The 15,171-nt window shown below is 47.4% G+C and overlaps 1 long non-coding RNA gene across 1 annotated transcript in view; it reads right to left on the bottom strand.

Moving 5' to 3' along the window:
• Positions 1–1,733, bottom strand: part of LOC123996412 — a 35,059-nt gene extending 33,326 nt beyond the window's left edge. Inside the window, exon 1 of the long non-coding RNA XR_006831980.1 lies at positions 1,634–1,733. This is a non-coding gene — a long non-coding RNA (uncharacterized LOC123996412). The remainder of the gene's footprint in view (positions 1–1,633) is intronic.
• Positions 1,734–15,171: the final 13,438 nt, after the last annotated feature.

Here is a 15,171-nt window from a genome sequence, read left to right as displayed (position 1 = left end):
CTGAAACTACTGACAAATCATCTGGACAGCCAGAGAGTATCTATAGCTTTATGTATTTTTACTTAGTTGACAATGGAAGTTATATGTCTACTTCTACATTGGCCTAGGCTCTCTCTTTTATTGGGTCGGGCCCTAAACTGCCAGCTTGGGAACTTGCAACATTTTAGCAACTAACCTATTCCAGCCCTCACATCTGTGAGCTCTGGACAGACACAGCTGTTTTTACACAAGGGGAAATGTATTCAGGTAAACTATTTTATGACGTTTCCCCTTGGATATATGGGATCCTCAAAGCATGATATATTTGCTCTTTCACACGAGGCCTGGTCATCATCTTGTAGGATATTGTTGGAAAGATTTGTCAAATACTGTGAGGAAATATTACCATTCAAATGTGGATTAAAAAAATATAGAAAATGACTGACAAGCCCAGTTTATTAGTGGCGAGTTAAGACAATCAGAAATCCGACATCAGACGCGCGCACTCAGTCAACATTAAGACCACAGAGAAACATGCTCATTGCTCACATAGAGCGCGCCAAACTAAATAGAATTTAAAAAATTAACAAAACTCAGAAATTATGGTATTAAATATTAGTTTGTGAACTCTGCAAACAACGTTTCCACTCCGACTTTACAGTAAACTTCACAGTAAATGACTGTAGGCCTAATCCGTCCATTCATGAAATGAATGCAATGTAAACAAATGACAATGAACGCGCAAGAATTGGCGAGAAACAGCTCAGCGCATTCCGTAGAGAGACAAGCCAATATCTTCACCACAGCCCCCTCCCCATATTCTTGTCTCAACATTTCAAACGATACTCAAGACACATAATCTTAACATGTTTTAGATGATTTTCACTGACAGCCTCATCTCAATAATCAGCTAGGCTGAAACAATCGACAGCTTTAAAATTAGCTAATGATCCTGTGGTTGTCACGCTCTCTGTTGAAGTATTCTGAATTATGTTATGTATTCTGTATAGACAGGAGTAGTTATATCATTTTGGCAAATGTATTGAACTGTACTTTAGGTTACAGTGACTACTGTTACCAAATCTACTACTATTATACCCCCCCTCAGCACCCCCTACTCAAAACATCTTCCTGCAGCTAAACTGTATGTCTCCTAAATGCCAGTTACCCACTTTTCAAGAACGCCATACTATACACAAAATATTATAGGCCTACTAATATATATATTCATATTGAAAATTGCCCTGTAGTATCAGTCAGTTAAAATATAAATTCATCTAATCTGGTGTAGTTACATCTGCATCGTGTCCAAAAATGACGTTTAGAAATCGAAGATCATGTTCATGAATAATATTCTCTAGCAGAAGTAGCCTATGAGGTTCAGGTTGCAATGTGATGAAGTTATCTGTTGACTTTATAACGTGAGGTCATGCTGCTCCCAAAAGCTCCCTCCCTCCATCTCCCCTCGAGATATTCAAAGTCATGATGGCTCTGCCATAAAATGTTCCTCGACCGTGGAGAAGAAACGCAAACATTTTCACACCCAATCGTACCCCGATGATGCAATAGTTTATAAACAAGGAAGCGCGTTCAAAATAACTCTTACTCTACCTCCTTAATTAAACTAGTTTAAACTGTAAAATATCATATTCACCTGTACGTGCGCCAGTCTTCTCTTTGCAGTAAATACGTGTATATTCGACAGAATTAGCATCTAGTCATGTTCAGGGACGCTGTCTCTGCCTCATTTAGGCATGTCGCAGTGCTTGTCACAAGTGGAGCAGCGCATGGGCCATGTGTTGTGTCCAGCGCGGGCTTTTCCAGCAGAACTACAGTCATTGAATTCTCTGGGCTTTAAAAGCAACGTTTCTGTAACGACGTAAGGATGGCAAAAAAATGAATTATGCATTTCATTATGATACAAACAGATTAATGAGATCAGATTAATGTGTATATATGTTTTGCATTAGAACAAGTTACTAAATGTTAATAAAATAATATATTACAATGCCCTATGTGACACCTCTGATAGTGCAGAACGTCTGTAAGATTAGTTAGCAATAAGATGACTTCAATTGGTAGTTTGCTAATCACCCCTTTTGTTTTTGAAACATCTTGGCACTCAGGTGATGTGAATCTGCATTGAATCTGACTGTAACACACACCACATCTTAGCCACTAATATCTTCTGTAACCATTGACCTGAAGTCTAACCGTGAAGAAACTAAAATACTGTATAGGCATCATGCTGTTGTGCCTTATAATGGTTCATTTCGAACGAGGGGAAATCTATTCCATCTTTCAATTATTGTTATGTCTGATTCAATCATCACACACAGCATACACTGTTCAATAATATCCATACTTGCATAACTCAACATCTACTAATGCTATTTATAAAACATAACTGTATGATACAGTGATACAAACAGAGAGGAAGTGAGAGAGGGAGAGACAGAGAGAGTGAGACAGAGAGTGAGACAGACAGAGTGAGACAGACAGAGAGGAGAGATGGACAGAGAGGGAGAGGGAGAGACAGAGAGCGAAAGACAGAGAGGAGAGATAGAGAGGGAGAGAGCGTGAGGGAGTGAGAGAGGGAGAGACAGAGAGGGTGAGACAGAGAGTGAGACTGACAGAGTGAGACAGACAGAGAGGGAGAGACAGAGGGGAGAGATAGACAGAGAGGGAGAGACAGAGGGGAGAGATAGACAGAGAGGGAGAGAAGAGAGGGAGAGACAGAGATGGTGAGACAGAGAGTGAGACTGACAGAGTGAGACAGACAGAGAGGAGAGATGGACAGAGAGGGAGAGGGCGAGACAGAGAGGGTGAGACAGAGAGGGAGAGACAGAGAGGAGAGATAGACAGAGAGGGCGAGAAGAGAGGGAGAGAGCGTGAGGGGGAGAGAGAGGGAGAGACAGAGAGAGGGAGAGACAGAGAGGGAGATAGACAGAGTGAGACAGACAGAGAGGAGAGATGGACAGAGAGGGAGAGGGCGAGACAGAGAGGGTGAGACAGAGAGGGAGAGACAGAGAGGAGAGATAGACAGAGAGGGAGAGAAGAGAGGGAGAGAGCGTGAGGGGGAGAGAGAGGGAGAGACAGAGAGAGAGAGAGACAGAGAGTGAGAGAGACAGAGAGGAGAGATGGACAGAGAGGGAGAGGGCGAGACAGAGAGGGTGAGACAGAGAGGGAGAGACAGAGAGGAGAGATAGACAGAGAGAGAGAGAGACAGAGAGGGAGATAGACAGAGTGAGACAGACAGAGAGGAGAGATGGACAGAGAGGGAGAGGGCGAGACAGAGAGGGAGAGACAGAGGGGAGAGATAGACAGAGAGGGAGAGAAGAGAGGGAGAGAGCGTGAGGGAGAGAGAGAGGGAGAGACAGAGAGAGAGAGAGAGACAGAGAGGGAGACAGACAGAGTGAGACAGACAGAGAGGAGAGATGGACAGAGAGGGAGAGGGCGAGACAGAGAGGGAAAGACAGAGAGGGAGAGACAGAGAGGAGAGATAGACAGAGAGGGAGAGAAGAGAGGGAGAGAGCGTGAGGGAGCGAGAGAGGGAGAGACAGAGAGGGTGAGACAGAGAGTGAGACTGACAGAGTGAGACAGACAGAGAGGAGAGATGGACAGAGAGGGAGAGGGCGAGGGGAGAGATAGACAGAGAGGGAGATAAGAGAGGGAGAGACAGAGAGAGAGGGAGAGACAGACAGAGAGAGAGAGAGAGAGAGAGAGAGAGAGAGAGACAGAGAGGGAGACAGACAGAGTGAGACAGACAGAGAGGAGAGATGGACAGAGAGGGAGAGGGCGAGACAGAGAGGGAAAGACAGAGCGGGAGAGACAGAGAGGAGAGACAGAGAGGGAGACAGACAGAGAGGAGAGATGGACAGAGAGAGAGAGAGAGAGAGAGTGAGACAGACAGAGTGAGACAGACAGAGAGGAGAGATGGACAGAGAGGGAGAGGGCGAGAGAGAGGAGAGACAGAGAGTGAGACAGACAGAGAGGAGAGATGGACAGAGAGAGAGAGGGAGAGAGAGAGACAGAGAGTGAGACTGACAGAGTGAGACAGACAGAGAGGAGAGATGGACAGAGAGGGAGAGGGCGAGACAGAGAGGGAAAGACAGAGAGGAAGAGACAGAGAGGAGAGATAGACAGAGAGGGAGATAGTGTGAGGGGGAGAGAGAGGGAGAGACAGAGAGTGAGAGACAGAGAGGGAGAGAGTGTGAGGCAGTGAGTTTTGAAAATGAAAAAAGTTTTGAGAATGACACAAATATTAATTTTCACAAACTCTGCTGCCTCAGTTTGCATGATGGCAATTTGCATATACTCCAGAATGTTATGAAGAGTGATCAGATGAATTGCAATTAATTTCAAAGTCCCTCTTTGCCATGCAAATGAACTGAATCTCCAAAAAACAATTCCACCGCATTTCAGCCCTGCCACAAAAGGACCAGCTGACATCATGTCAGTGATTCTCTCGTTAACACAGGTGTGAGTGTTGACGAAGGACAATGCTGGAGATCACTCTGTCATGCTGATTGAGTTCAAATAACAGACTGGAAGCTTCAAAAGGAGGGTGGTGCTTGGAATCATTGTTCTTCCTCTGTCAAACTTGATTACCTGCAAGGAAACATGTGCCGTCGTCATAGCTTTGCACAAAAAGGGCTTCACAGGCAAGGATATTGCTGCCTGTAACATTGCACCTAAATCAACCATTTATCAGATCATCAAGAACTTCAAGGAGAGTGATTCAATTGTTGTGAAGAAGGCTTCAGGGCGCCCAAGAAAGTCCAGCAAGTGCCAGGACCGTATCCTAAAGTTGATTCAGCTGCGCGATCGGGGAACCACCAGTACAGAGCTTGCTCAGGAATGGCAGCATGTAGGTGTGAGTGCATCTGCACGCACAGTGAGGCGAAGACTTTTGGAGGATGGCCTGGTGTCAAGAAGTGCAGCAAAGAAGCCACTTCTCACCAGGAAAAACATAAGGGATAGACTGACATTCTGGAAAAGGTACAGGGATTGGACTGCTGAATCATTTTCTCTGATGAATCCCCTGTCGTGTCTTTACTATCATTAAATTGAAGACTTAGTTTTTATCAAAGATTCTCTGTAATTAGTATTACGCGATCAAACTGATTAATCACGTCACCGTAATTAACGAGGAAGTCGAGGCACCAAGGAAAATATTCAGATTACAAAGTTATAATTTCCCAATATAACCTTTCAGATATTTTCATATCTGATCAATAGTCTTCTGATTAATTAATTAATTATTTAACCTCACATTAGTCTCATTCCAAACGTCGTAAATTGTTGGAATTGTCTGCACAAACCCAGTCTTCACTATGAGACATCCATACATCAATTGTCTTAAATCATTTATTTATTACTAACTAAGTAATTCACAGAAATGCATAAACAAAACAACAAAGTAAATATGGTTACAAGAAATTATATGAGAATGTGCCCCTAGTGGGCTAAACCGGCATCGCGGCTTGGTGGACAAAAGGGGAAGTCAGCTGAGAAGTCACTACAGAGTTGAAAATGGTAACAATAAAAATATTAATCCTTTGCACATGAATTCTCACTAATTCGGGAACAATTGCAATCAATATATATATTTACGCTCAGTGTGTCGTCTTAATTGCTGTTGAAAAGTTAGTTTCTGTTGGAGAGTTTCTGCTCTCTCTCTCTCTCTCTCTCTCTCTCTCTCTCTCTCTCTCTCTCTCTCTCTCTCTCTCTCTCTCTCTCGTGGTTAGAGGGGATAGTTCAGAGCGACATTCATGTTGCTGTAGAATGGATGTTTCGGCGGTTGTCGTTCTTCGCGTTCAATGATACCGAATTCCTAGCTGCAGACTAGTAATTAATATCAAAGACTGGTTCTTATTCTGTTGGTATCGATAGTCTAAGAGTTTAACCACGTGGTATGGTTAAACGATTCAGCAATGGTCTGCAACCTTTGTCCTCCCGTGATTTAGAGAAACATGGTCTAGTTGAGAATTTCTCAAGGTTGATGTTTTATTCGGAATTGCAGAAAAGGAGCTGTCCAAGGATGCCTGACCCTAACTGTGCTCATGGGCGGTCCTCTGATTTAGTTCAACTCAAAGGGGAATTGGAGTTTCCTTCATTAAACAGTCCAAAATCACATTACAAAATTTGACAAACAGTATCATCCTCACTCATTCATCTTATACAACAATTAGATGTAAACCTCATATCTGAGGCTATTATATAAACAGTGTTAAGGTAATATGGCCGCACCGTCTCCCATGAGCTTCCCCAAGTTGTAACAAACGGACCAGTTCATAGCTGGATTCTTCACCGATCTTTTATACCTTCTCCGGAACGTAAACGTTGTTCGGACCTCAAGTTCTGTGAGGTGGAAGAAATTACTTTGTTCTCTATGAAACTTCACTCTATCCCTATTACTGTGTGGCCATGAGGAGATCCTCTCCTCAGTAATTAAGACCTCTCTCTGACCACAGCAGGCTAGTTGAAGGAGGCAAGGTGGAGGCAGGGAGAGTGGGATGGTGCTTGCTGTACCCAAAGATGGCAACGTCATAACACCCCTTTCCGATTGTTTGGGGCATGCAGAAAAAATACCATTCATGTGTGGGGTTGCTTCTCAGCCAAGGTAGTGGGCTCACTCACAATTTTGCCTAACACAGCCATGAATAAAGAATGGTACCAACACATCCTCCGAGAAAACTTCTCCCAACCATCCAGGAACAGTTTGGTGACGAACAATGCCTTTTCCAGCATGATGGAGCATCTTGCCATAAGGCAGAAGTAATGGCTCGGGGCACAAAACATTGATATTTTGGGTCCATGGCCAGGAAACTCCCCAGACCTTAATCCCATTGAGAACTTGTGGTCAATCCTCAAGAGGTGGGTGGACAAACAAAAACCCACAAATTCTGACAAACTCCATGTCAGGACCCGGTTACGAACCCGGGTCTCCGGAGTGAGAAACAGTCACTTAACCAACTGAGCCACGAATAGTCGGCAGAACTCAGAAGATGAGGCAGACACAGCAGTACTTGAGACGGTGTATCTAATGAAGTAAAAAGTGAAGTTCTTCAGGAAAACATGTAACTCCACAACCTCAAAAGGAATCCTACAAGAACAAAGGTAATCCTCCAAGACAAAAAAGGTAAATCCACAAGGTGGAAGGTAAAAGCACAAAAAGCCTCAAAAGATACTCAAAAAACAAACAAACAAGAACAAAAAAACTGAATTCCACAAGAGAGTCCACCGGGATCAACAAGAGTTCTTAGAGTACTAGGGCTGGGTGCAAACATACAAACACAGAGCAAAGAACAGAGGAAAACAAAGGGTTTAAATACAATCAGGGGAAACGAGGCACAGGTGCAAATAATAATGGGGATCAAGGGAAAACAAAAGGTCAAAAGGCACAATGGGGGCATCTAGTGACCAAAAACCGGAACAACCCTGGCCAAATCCTGACAGAATCCCCCCCCTAGGAACGACTCCTGACGTTCCTACCAGCTCTCTCAGGGTGGAGGGCCCTGAACTGACGAATGAGGTCAGGGTCCAGTATGTCTTTGGCAGGAACCCAGGAGCGCTCCTCGGGACCGTAGCCTTCCCAGTCCACCAGATACTGCCAGGACCGCTGCACCCGGCGGGAATCCAGTATCCAATGGATGGTATAAGCCGGCTGGCCTCCAATGACACGAGGCGGAGGGGGAGGTCTGTCTGCCGGGACAAGGGGAGAAAAAACAACAGGTTTTAATAAGGAAATGTGAAACGTGGGATTAATTTTAAGGGATCTGGGTAAGTGTAGGCGATAAGAAACTGGGTTAACTCTCCTGGCAACCTTAAAGGGACCGATGTATTTTTGGGACAGCTTGCGAGACTCCACCCGTAGTAAGTCTCTTGTGGAGAGCCAGACTCTCTGGCCGGGGCGCAGGGTAGGCCCGGGACGGCGACGTCTGTTGGCTTGTTGTTGGTACCTCTGTGAGGAACGCATAAGATTAAGACGGGTCTTCCTCCACATAAGCCGACAGCGTCTGACGAACTTCAAGAGCTGTGCTCCAACAGTTCCTCCCCTTGCCTCTAACAGCTGCATAGAGCTGTGCTCCAACAGTTCCTCCCCCTGCCTCTAACAGTTGTATAGAGCTGTGCTCCAACAGTTCCTCCCCCTGCCTCTAACAGCTGTATAGAGCTGTGCTCCAACAGTTCCTCCCCCTGCCTCTAACAGCTGTATAGAGCTGTGCTCCAACAGTTCCTCCTCCTGCCTCTAACAGCTGTATAGAGCTGTGCTCCAACAGTTCCTCCTCCTGTCTCTATGGATGTTCTCGCTATCTGTTTTTATTTCACAGGAGCACTCAGCTGCCTGAGGTGTAGACCCAGCCCCCCTGGGATGCTCAGGAGGTGGAGAATGGGAGGTCTTACAGTTCTTCAGCAGCACTGTGCCGTGCATCATTCACATAAAAGGAGACAATTAGACACTGTGAAAACATAACATAACTTCATCTCAACGACTTGAAGCACAGCAGCAGCGACGTGTGTGTGTGTGTGTCTATGTTTGCAAGCTCAAAGAATAGAGCTACAGTGCTATGAAAAAGTTGATAATTTTCTCTTCTTTTGCATATTTTTGATACTGAATCTTATCAGATCTTCAACCAAAATCTAATATTAGATGAAGGGAACCTGAGTGAACAAATAACACAACAATTGCATCCTTAATTCATTTAATAAGCAAAGTTATGCAACACACAATAACCCTGAGTGAAAAAGTAATCGCCCCTTTTTCCTCAATAACTGGTTGTGCCACCTTTAGCTGAACGACTCCAACCAAATGCTTAGATCAGTCTCTCACATCGCTGTGGAGGAATTTTGGCCCCCTCTTGGCCCATGCAGGACTGTTTTAACTCAGCGACATTTGTGGGTTTTCAAACATAAACTGCTTGTTTCAAGTCCCGCCACAACCTCTCAATTGGGATTAGGTCTGGACTTTGACTAGGCCGTTCCAAAACTTAGATTTATTGCTTTTTAGCCATTTTCATGTAGACTTGATTGCGTGTTTTTTGATCATTGTCTTGCTGCATGACTCAGAAGCGCTTCAGCTTCAGCTTCAGCTCACAGATGGATGGCCTGACATTGTTCTGTAGAATTCTCTGATATAGAGCAGAATTCATGGTTAATTCTATTAACGCAAGTCGTCCAGGTCCTGAGGCAGCAAAGCATCCCAAATCATCACACTATCACATCACACCATGCTTGACCGTTGGTATAAGGCTCTTACTGTGGAATGCAGTGTTTGGTTTTCACCAGGTATAATGGGACCCATGTGGTCCAAATATTTATACTTTTGACTCATCTGTCCATAGAACATTCTTCCAAGAGTCTTGATGATCAACCAGGTGCTTCCAAGTGCTTTTTGACAAACTTGAGTCAACGTTTTGTCTGAGATGGGTCCCATTATGTGGTATTAAGGAGGAGGAAGATGAGGATGAGGAAGAGAAGGAGCATAGGGAGGAAGAGGAGGGGGAAGAGGAAGAGAAGGAGGAGGAGGAAGGAGAGGACACGAAGGAGGAGGAAGAGAAGGAGTAGTGGGAAGAGAAGGAGGAAGAGAATGAGGAGGAAGAGAATGAGGAGGAAGAGGAAGAAGAGAAGGAGGAGGAGGAGGAAGAGGAAGAAGAGAAGGAGTAGGAGGAAGAGGAGGAGGACAAGGAGGAGAGAGAATGAGGAAGAGGAGCAAGAGGAGGATGAAAAGGAGGAGTAGGAGGAGAAGGAGCAGGAAGAGAAGGAGGAAGATGAGGAAAAGGAGGAAAGGGATTGGGGAGGAGGAGGAGGGCATCCCTCTACCAGGAAAATGTGTGAATGCAGCATTTGATCCTGCTGGCCTCCAGCATCAATAGTGTCTTTTAAACATGGCTGAGAACCATAAACCTATGATGATGCACTGGGGCCTTACAAGAGGTCATGGGGATAATCTCAATTGCATGTTCCTCTCGCCCTCTCTCCTTTCTCCTCGCCTTCTTCTCAAAACCCATTGGAGGCAACCGCCAGAGGTCCCTCAACTTTGACCTTCTCTTCTACTGGGTTTTGAGAAGGAGGCAAGGAGAGAGAAACATACAATTTAGATTCTCCCACAGAGAGAGGAGGAAGGGGATAGAGGTAGATGGGGGGGGGGGGGTAGAGATTAACCTCCTGACCTGCTGCTTGGGGCAAGTGTCCCCTAATACTTCAGCTGCGGGACCTCTGTCACCCACCTGTTTCGGATTTTGCACATGACCAATTATGATGACCACGTTTCGTTTGGGCTTCTCAGGGCCACATTGACGTCAAAGACCCTGCAGAAGCACATACATGCACACATAAACACACACACACACTCTCACTGTCAAACGCTATGTTCTGACTACAAACATACACCCTCTCTGCAGATGTCCAGCTGGACCAGAGACAAACACCACATCTGGAGGAGATCAAAACTAAACCAACCATGATCAGTTGATGCACATAAAACTAAAAATACAAGTGGACATGTGTGTAAGAAAATGCATAAGTTTAGGCAATAAGTTATAAAGAGTCAAAGGAATGTACAGTACTGTACTACATTGACAAATACATATATACTGTATAAGCTAGCTATATATGCTAGCTCAATAAGATCTGTTCATGTCAGGATTTGGCAACAGTCCCAGTACCTCAGATTCACGTACCCATGGCAGTTAACCCCCTGGCTGAACCTCGTCTTCCACCTCCCCAACGGTTCTCAGGTGATCCAAGTGCTTGTAAAGGGTTTCTCACCCAATGTTCTCTCTCCTTCGAGCTGCAACCCTCATCGTTCCCCACCGACCGGACTAAGATCGCATATATCATCACCCTGCTGTCGGAAAAAGCCCTGGCCTGGGCTACTGCTGTGTGGGATGCCCATAGTTCCTGCTGTGCCAGCTACTCTGCCTTTGCTGAGGAATTCAAACAAGTGTTTCAAGGCCCAAGCAGTGGTCCTGACTCAGCCAAACAGCTCCTGACTCTCCACCAAGGTCGGCGCAGCGTGACGGACTATGCCATCCAGTTCCGCACGGTGGCAGCAGCGAGTGGCTGGAACAACGAGGCGCTCACGGTGTGCTTTCTGAAAGGCCTTTCCGACACTATCCAAGATGAACTGGCCACTCGGGAACCACCGGACAATCTCGAGTCCCTGATCAAGTTGGCCTCACGCATTGACCAGCGTCTGAGAGAGAGAGAACTCAACCGTAGACCTCTAGCCCCTATCAGTCCCAGCTCCGAGTCCCCACCTTTATCCTCGCTGGCTCCACCGGAACCCATGCAGATTGGACGCATCTCCCAGGCTGAGAGAGACCGCCGGATGAGGGAGCGACGCTGTCTATATTTGCGGCAAACCGGGCCATTTCCGTTCCACGTGTCCCGGGCTCCAGGGAAACGCTCTGTCCCGTACAGACCGGGGGGAACTGTAACGGGAAACATAACCTCCTCCCATCCGTCTAACTCCCGTCTGCTCATTCCAGTCACCCTTTCCTGGGACAACCACAAGCTTCACCTTCAAGCCTTGGTAGACTCTGGAGCCGCAGGTAACTTCATGGATGGTGTCTGGGCGAAGGAGAATGGCGTTCCCTCTGAACCTCTAAGTGACCCCATGAGGGTTACTACATTGGATGGAACCCCTTTGGGATCTGGACTTGTCACTCATGTCACTACCTCCTTGCGACTTTCAGTTTCACAACACCAGGAATTGATGAACTTTCATTTGATCTCCTGTTCCGAGTTCCCTCTCGTCCTTGGATACCCCTGGCTTCACAGCCATTACCCTCACATCGACTGGTCTGTGGGCACTATCAAGCAGTGGGGTCCTACGTGCCAAGCTACTTGTATTTTCCCGAATTCCCCGAGTTCTACTCCCGAGTCTTTAGAATCCATCGACCTGACCCGAGTTCCCGAGTGTTACCATGACCTCAAACTGGTATTTAGCAAACAGAGGGCCACCATGCTACCACCCCATAGACCTTATGATTGCCCCATCGAACTGTTTCAGGGCACTTGCCCCCCCAGGGGTCGGATCTTTTCCCTATCTCCACCCGAACGAGCTGCTATGGATACCTACATCAAGGACGCTCTGGAAGCAGGCCTCATGCGTCCATCCACCTCCCCGGCGGGAGCAGGGTTTTTCTTTGTGGCCAAGAAAGACGGTAGATTACATCCTTGCATCGACTACCGGGGACTCAATGCCATAACCGTCCGTAACCGTTACCCGCTACCCCTTATGGCCACAGCCTTCGAGCTGCTCCAGGAAGCAGTTGTTTTCACTAAGCTTGACCTGCGGAACGCATACCATCTTGTGCGGATCAGACCTGGTGACGAGTGGAAGACCGCTTTCAACACGCCTACTGGTCACTATGTATACTTGGTTATGCCCTTCGGCCTGACCAATGCCCCAGCGGTGTTCCAAGCGCTCATAAACGATGTGCTTAGGGATATGCTTAACATATTTGTGTTCGTTTACTTGGATGACATCCTCCTCTTTTCGAGCTCTCTTCAAGAACACACAAAGCATGTCAGACAAGTACTGAAACGCCTCCTAGACAGCCATCTGTACGTTAAGCCAGAAAAATGTGAATTCCATTCATCCCGAGTACAATTCCTGGGATTTGTAGTGGAACCCGGTCGAGTCCAAATGGACCCCAGGAAGGTAGGGGCGGTAGCGGATTGGCCCACCCCCAAATCCGTTAAGGAAGTTCAGCGTTTCCCGGGCTTCACAAACTTTTACCGCAAGTTCATCAAGAACTTCAGCTTGGTGGCAGCCCCTCTCTCAGCTTTAACCAAGGGTGGCAATGCAAGGTTTTTGTGGGGAAGAGAAGCTGAGACGGCCTTCCAAGGACTCAAGCAGTGCGTCCTCTCTGCTCCCATCCTGATACTACCGACTACGGATGAACCGTTTGTGGTGGAGGTAGACGCCTCAGAGGTTGGTGTTGGAGCTGTCCTGTCTCAGAGGGGTGAAGACAAGAAGCTTCATCCGTGCGCTTTCTTCTCACACCGGCTTACCCCGGCTGAGAGAAACTACGATGTGGGGGATCGTGAACTCCTAGCGGTTAAGATGGCATTGAAGGAATGGAGACACTGGCTCGAGGGGACTTCTCACCCGTTTCAAGTGCTTACGGACCACAAAAATCTGGAGTATATCCAGCAGGCGAAGCGGTTGAACTCTAGACAAGCTATATGGTCTCTTTTCTTCAATCGATTCCAGTTTATCCTCACCTATCGGCCCGGGTCGAAGAATCTCAAACCGGATGCCCTGTCCCGAGTCTACGCTCCTGCCATTCGAGATGACACGGACATGCCTGTCCTTCCTGCTGCTAAGATCGTGGCTCCGATCTCGTGGCAAGTTGAGGATACCGTGAGATGAGCTCAAGCTATCGAACCGGACCCGAAAGGAGGTCCTGCCAATCTGTTGTTTGTCCCCAAGGCAGTGAGGACTCAGGTCCTCCTGTGGGGGCACTCCTCTCGCCTCACCTGTCACCCGGGCGTAGGTCACACCTTGGAGTTCATCCAGCGTAAGTTCTGGTGGCCTACCATAAGAGAAGACGTTGCCACTTTCGTCAATGCCTGCCCCGTGTGCTGCCAGGGCAAATCTTCTCACCTCCGCCCTCAAGGACTCATTACATTACATTTAAGTCATTTAGCAGACGCTCTTATCCAGAGCGACTTACAAATTGGTGCATTCACCTTATGACATCCAGTGGAACAGTCACTTTACAATAGTGCATCTAAATCTTAAGGGGGGGGGGTGAGAGGGATTACTTATCCTATCCTAGGTATTCCTTAAAGAGGTGGGGTTTCAGGTGTCTCCGGAAGGTGGTGATTGACTCCGCTGTCCTGGCGTCGTGAGGGAGTTTGTTCCACCATTGGGGGGCCAGGGCAGCGAACAGTTTTGACTGGGCTGAGCGGGAGCTGTACTTCCTCAGTGGTAGGGAGGCGAGCAGGCCAGAGGTGGATGAGCAGGTAAAGGGACTCCTTCACCCTTTACCTGTTCCCCACAGACCCTGGTCCCATATCTCGTTGGACTTTATTACTGGCCTTCCTCCATCCCATGGCAATACTACTATACTAGTCATAATCGACAGGTTTTCAAAGGCGGCCAGGTTCGTCCCTCTGACTAAGTTACCTTCTGCCAAGGAAACGGCTGAGTTGGTAATTAATCATGTGTTCCGAGTCTTCGGCATTCCTCAAGATATGGTTTCTGACAGAGGTCCCCAGTTCGCCTCAAGGTTTTGGAAGGCCTTCTGCCAACTCATGGGGGCTTCTGCCAGTCTATCTTCAGGGTACCATCCGGAGTCCAACGGCCAAACAGAGAGGATGAATCAAGAGCTGGAAACCACCCTCCGATGTATGACTCGTAACAACCCGTCCACATGGTCATCCTTCATTGTTTGGGCCGAATACGCGCACAACACCTTGCGCTCCTCCTCCACTGGTATGTCCCCTCACGAGTGTCAGTTTGGCTATGCCCCTCCATTGTTCCCGGACCAGGACGCAGAAGTCAGAGTGCCTTCAGCCTTGAAGTTCGTCAGACGCTGTCGGCTTATGTGGAGGAAGACCCGTCTTAATCTTATGCGTTCCTCACAGAGGTACCAAGAACAAGCCAACAGACGTCGCCGTCCCGGGCCTACCCTGCGCCCCGGCCAGAGAGTCTGGCTCTCCACAAGAGTCTTACCACTACGGGTGGAGTCTCGCAAGCTGTCCCAAAAATACATCGGTCCCTTTAAGGTTGCCAGGAGAGTTAACCCAGTTTTTTTATCGTCTACACCACATATGTCAGAGTCAAGGCCCGCGGGCCACATCCGGCCCGCGAGAAGGTTTTTTACGGCCCCTGGGATGATCTTGATTTATTATTAGAACCGGCCCGCAGACCGCAGCAAGCCGGCAGCCCGCAGATCTTTTACACGCACCAATACTACATTTCCCACAATGCAACGGTGACCGACATTTCTGACATTGCCCAGTTGTCAATTTTCATCCGCGGAGTGGACTCCAGCCTAAGCGTGACAGAGGAGTTTTTGGCTTTACGTCCTATGCATGGCACAACTACGGGGCATGATTTGTATGAAGAGGTGTCAAGATGTGTAAATGAGATGGAGCTGCCTTGGGAAAAACTCGTGGGTTTGACAACCGACGGAGCACCTGCGATGTGTGGACACAGGAGCGGACTGGTGG

The sequence above is a fragment of the Oncorhynchus gorbuscha genome, linkage group LG15, assembly GCF_021184085.1.
Source record: "Oncorhynchus gorbuscha isolate QuinsamMale2020 ecotype Even-year linkage group LG15, OgorEven_v1.0, whole genome shotgun sequence".
Classification (NCBI taxonomy): Eukaryota; Metazoa; Chordata; class Actinopteri; order Salmoniformes; family Salmonidae; genus Oncorhynchus; species Oncorhynchus gorbuscha.
Note: the sequence above shows the minus strand (reverse complement) of the source record. Positions and strands in the feature narration are given on the sequence as shown.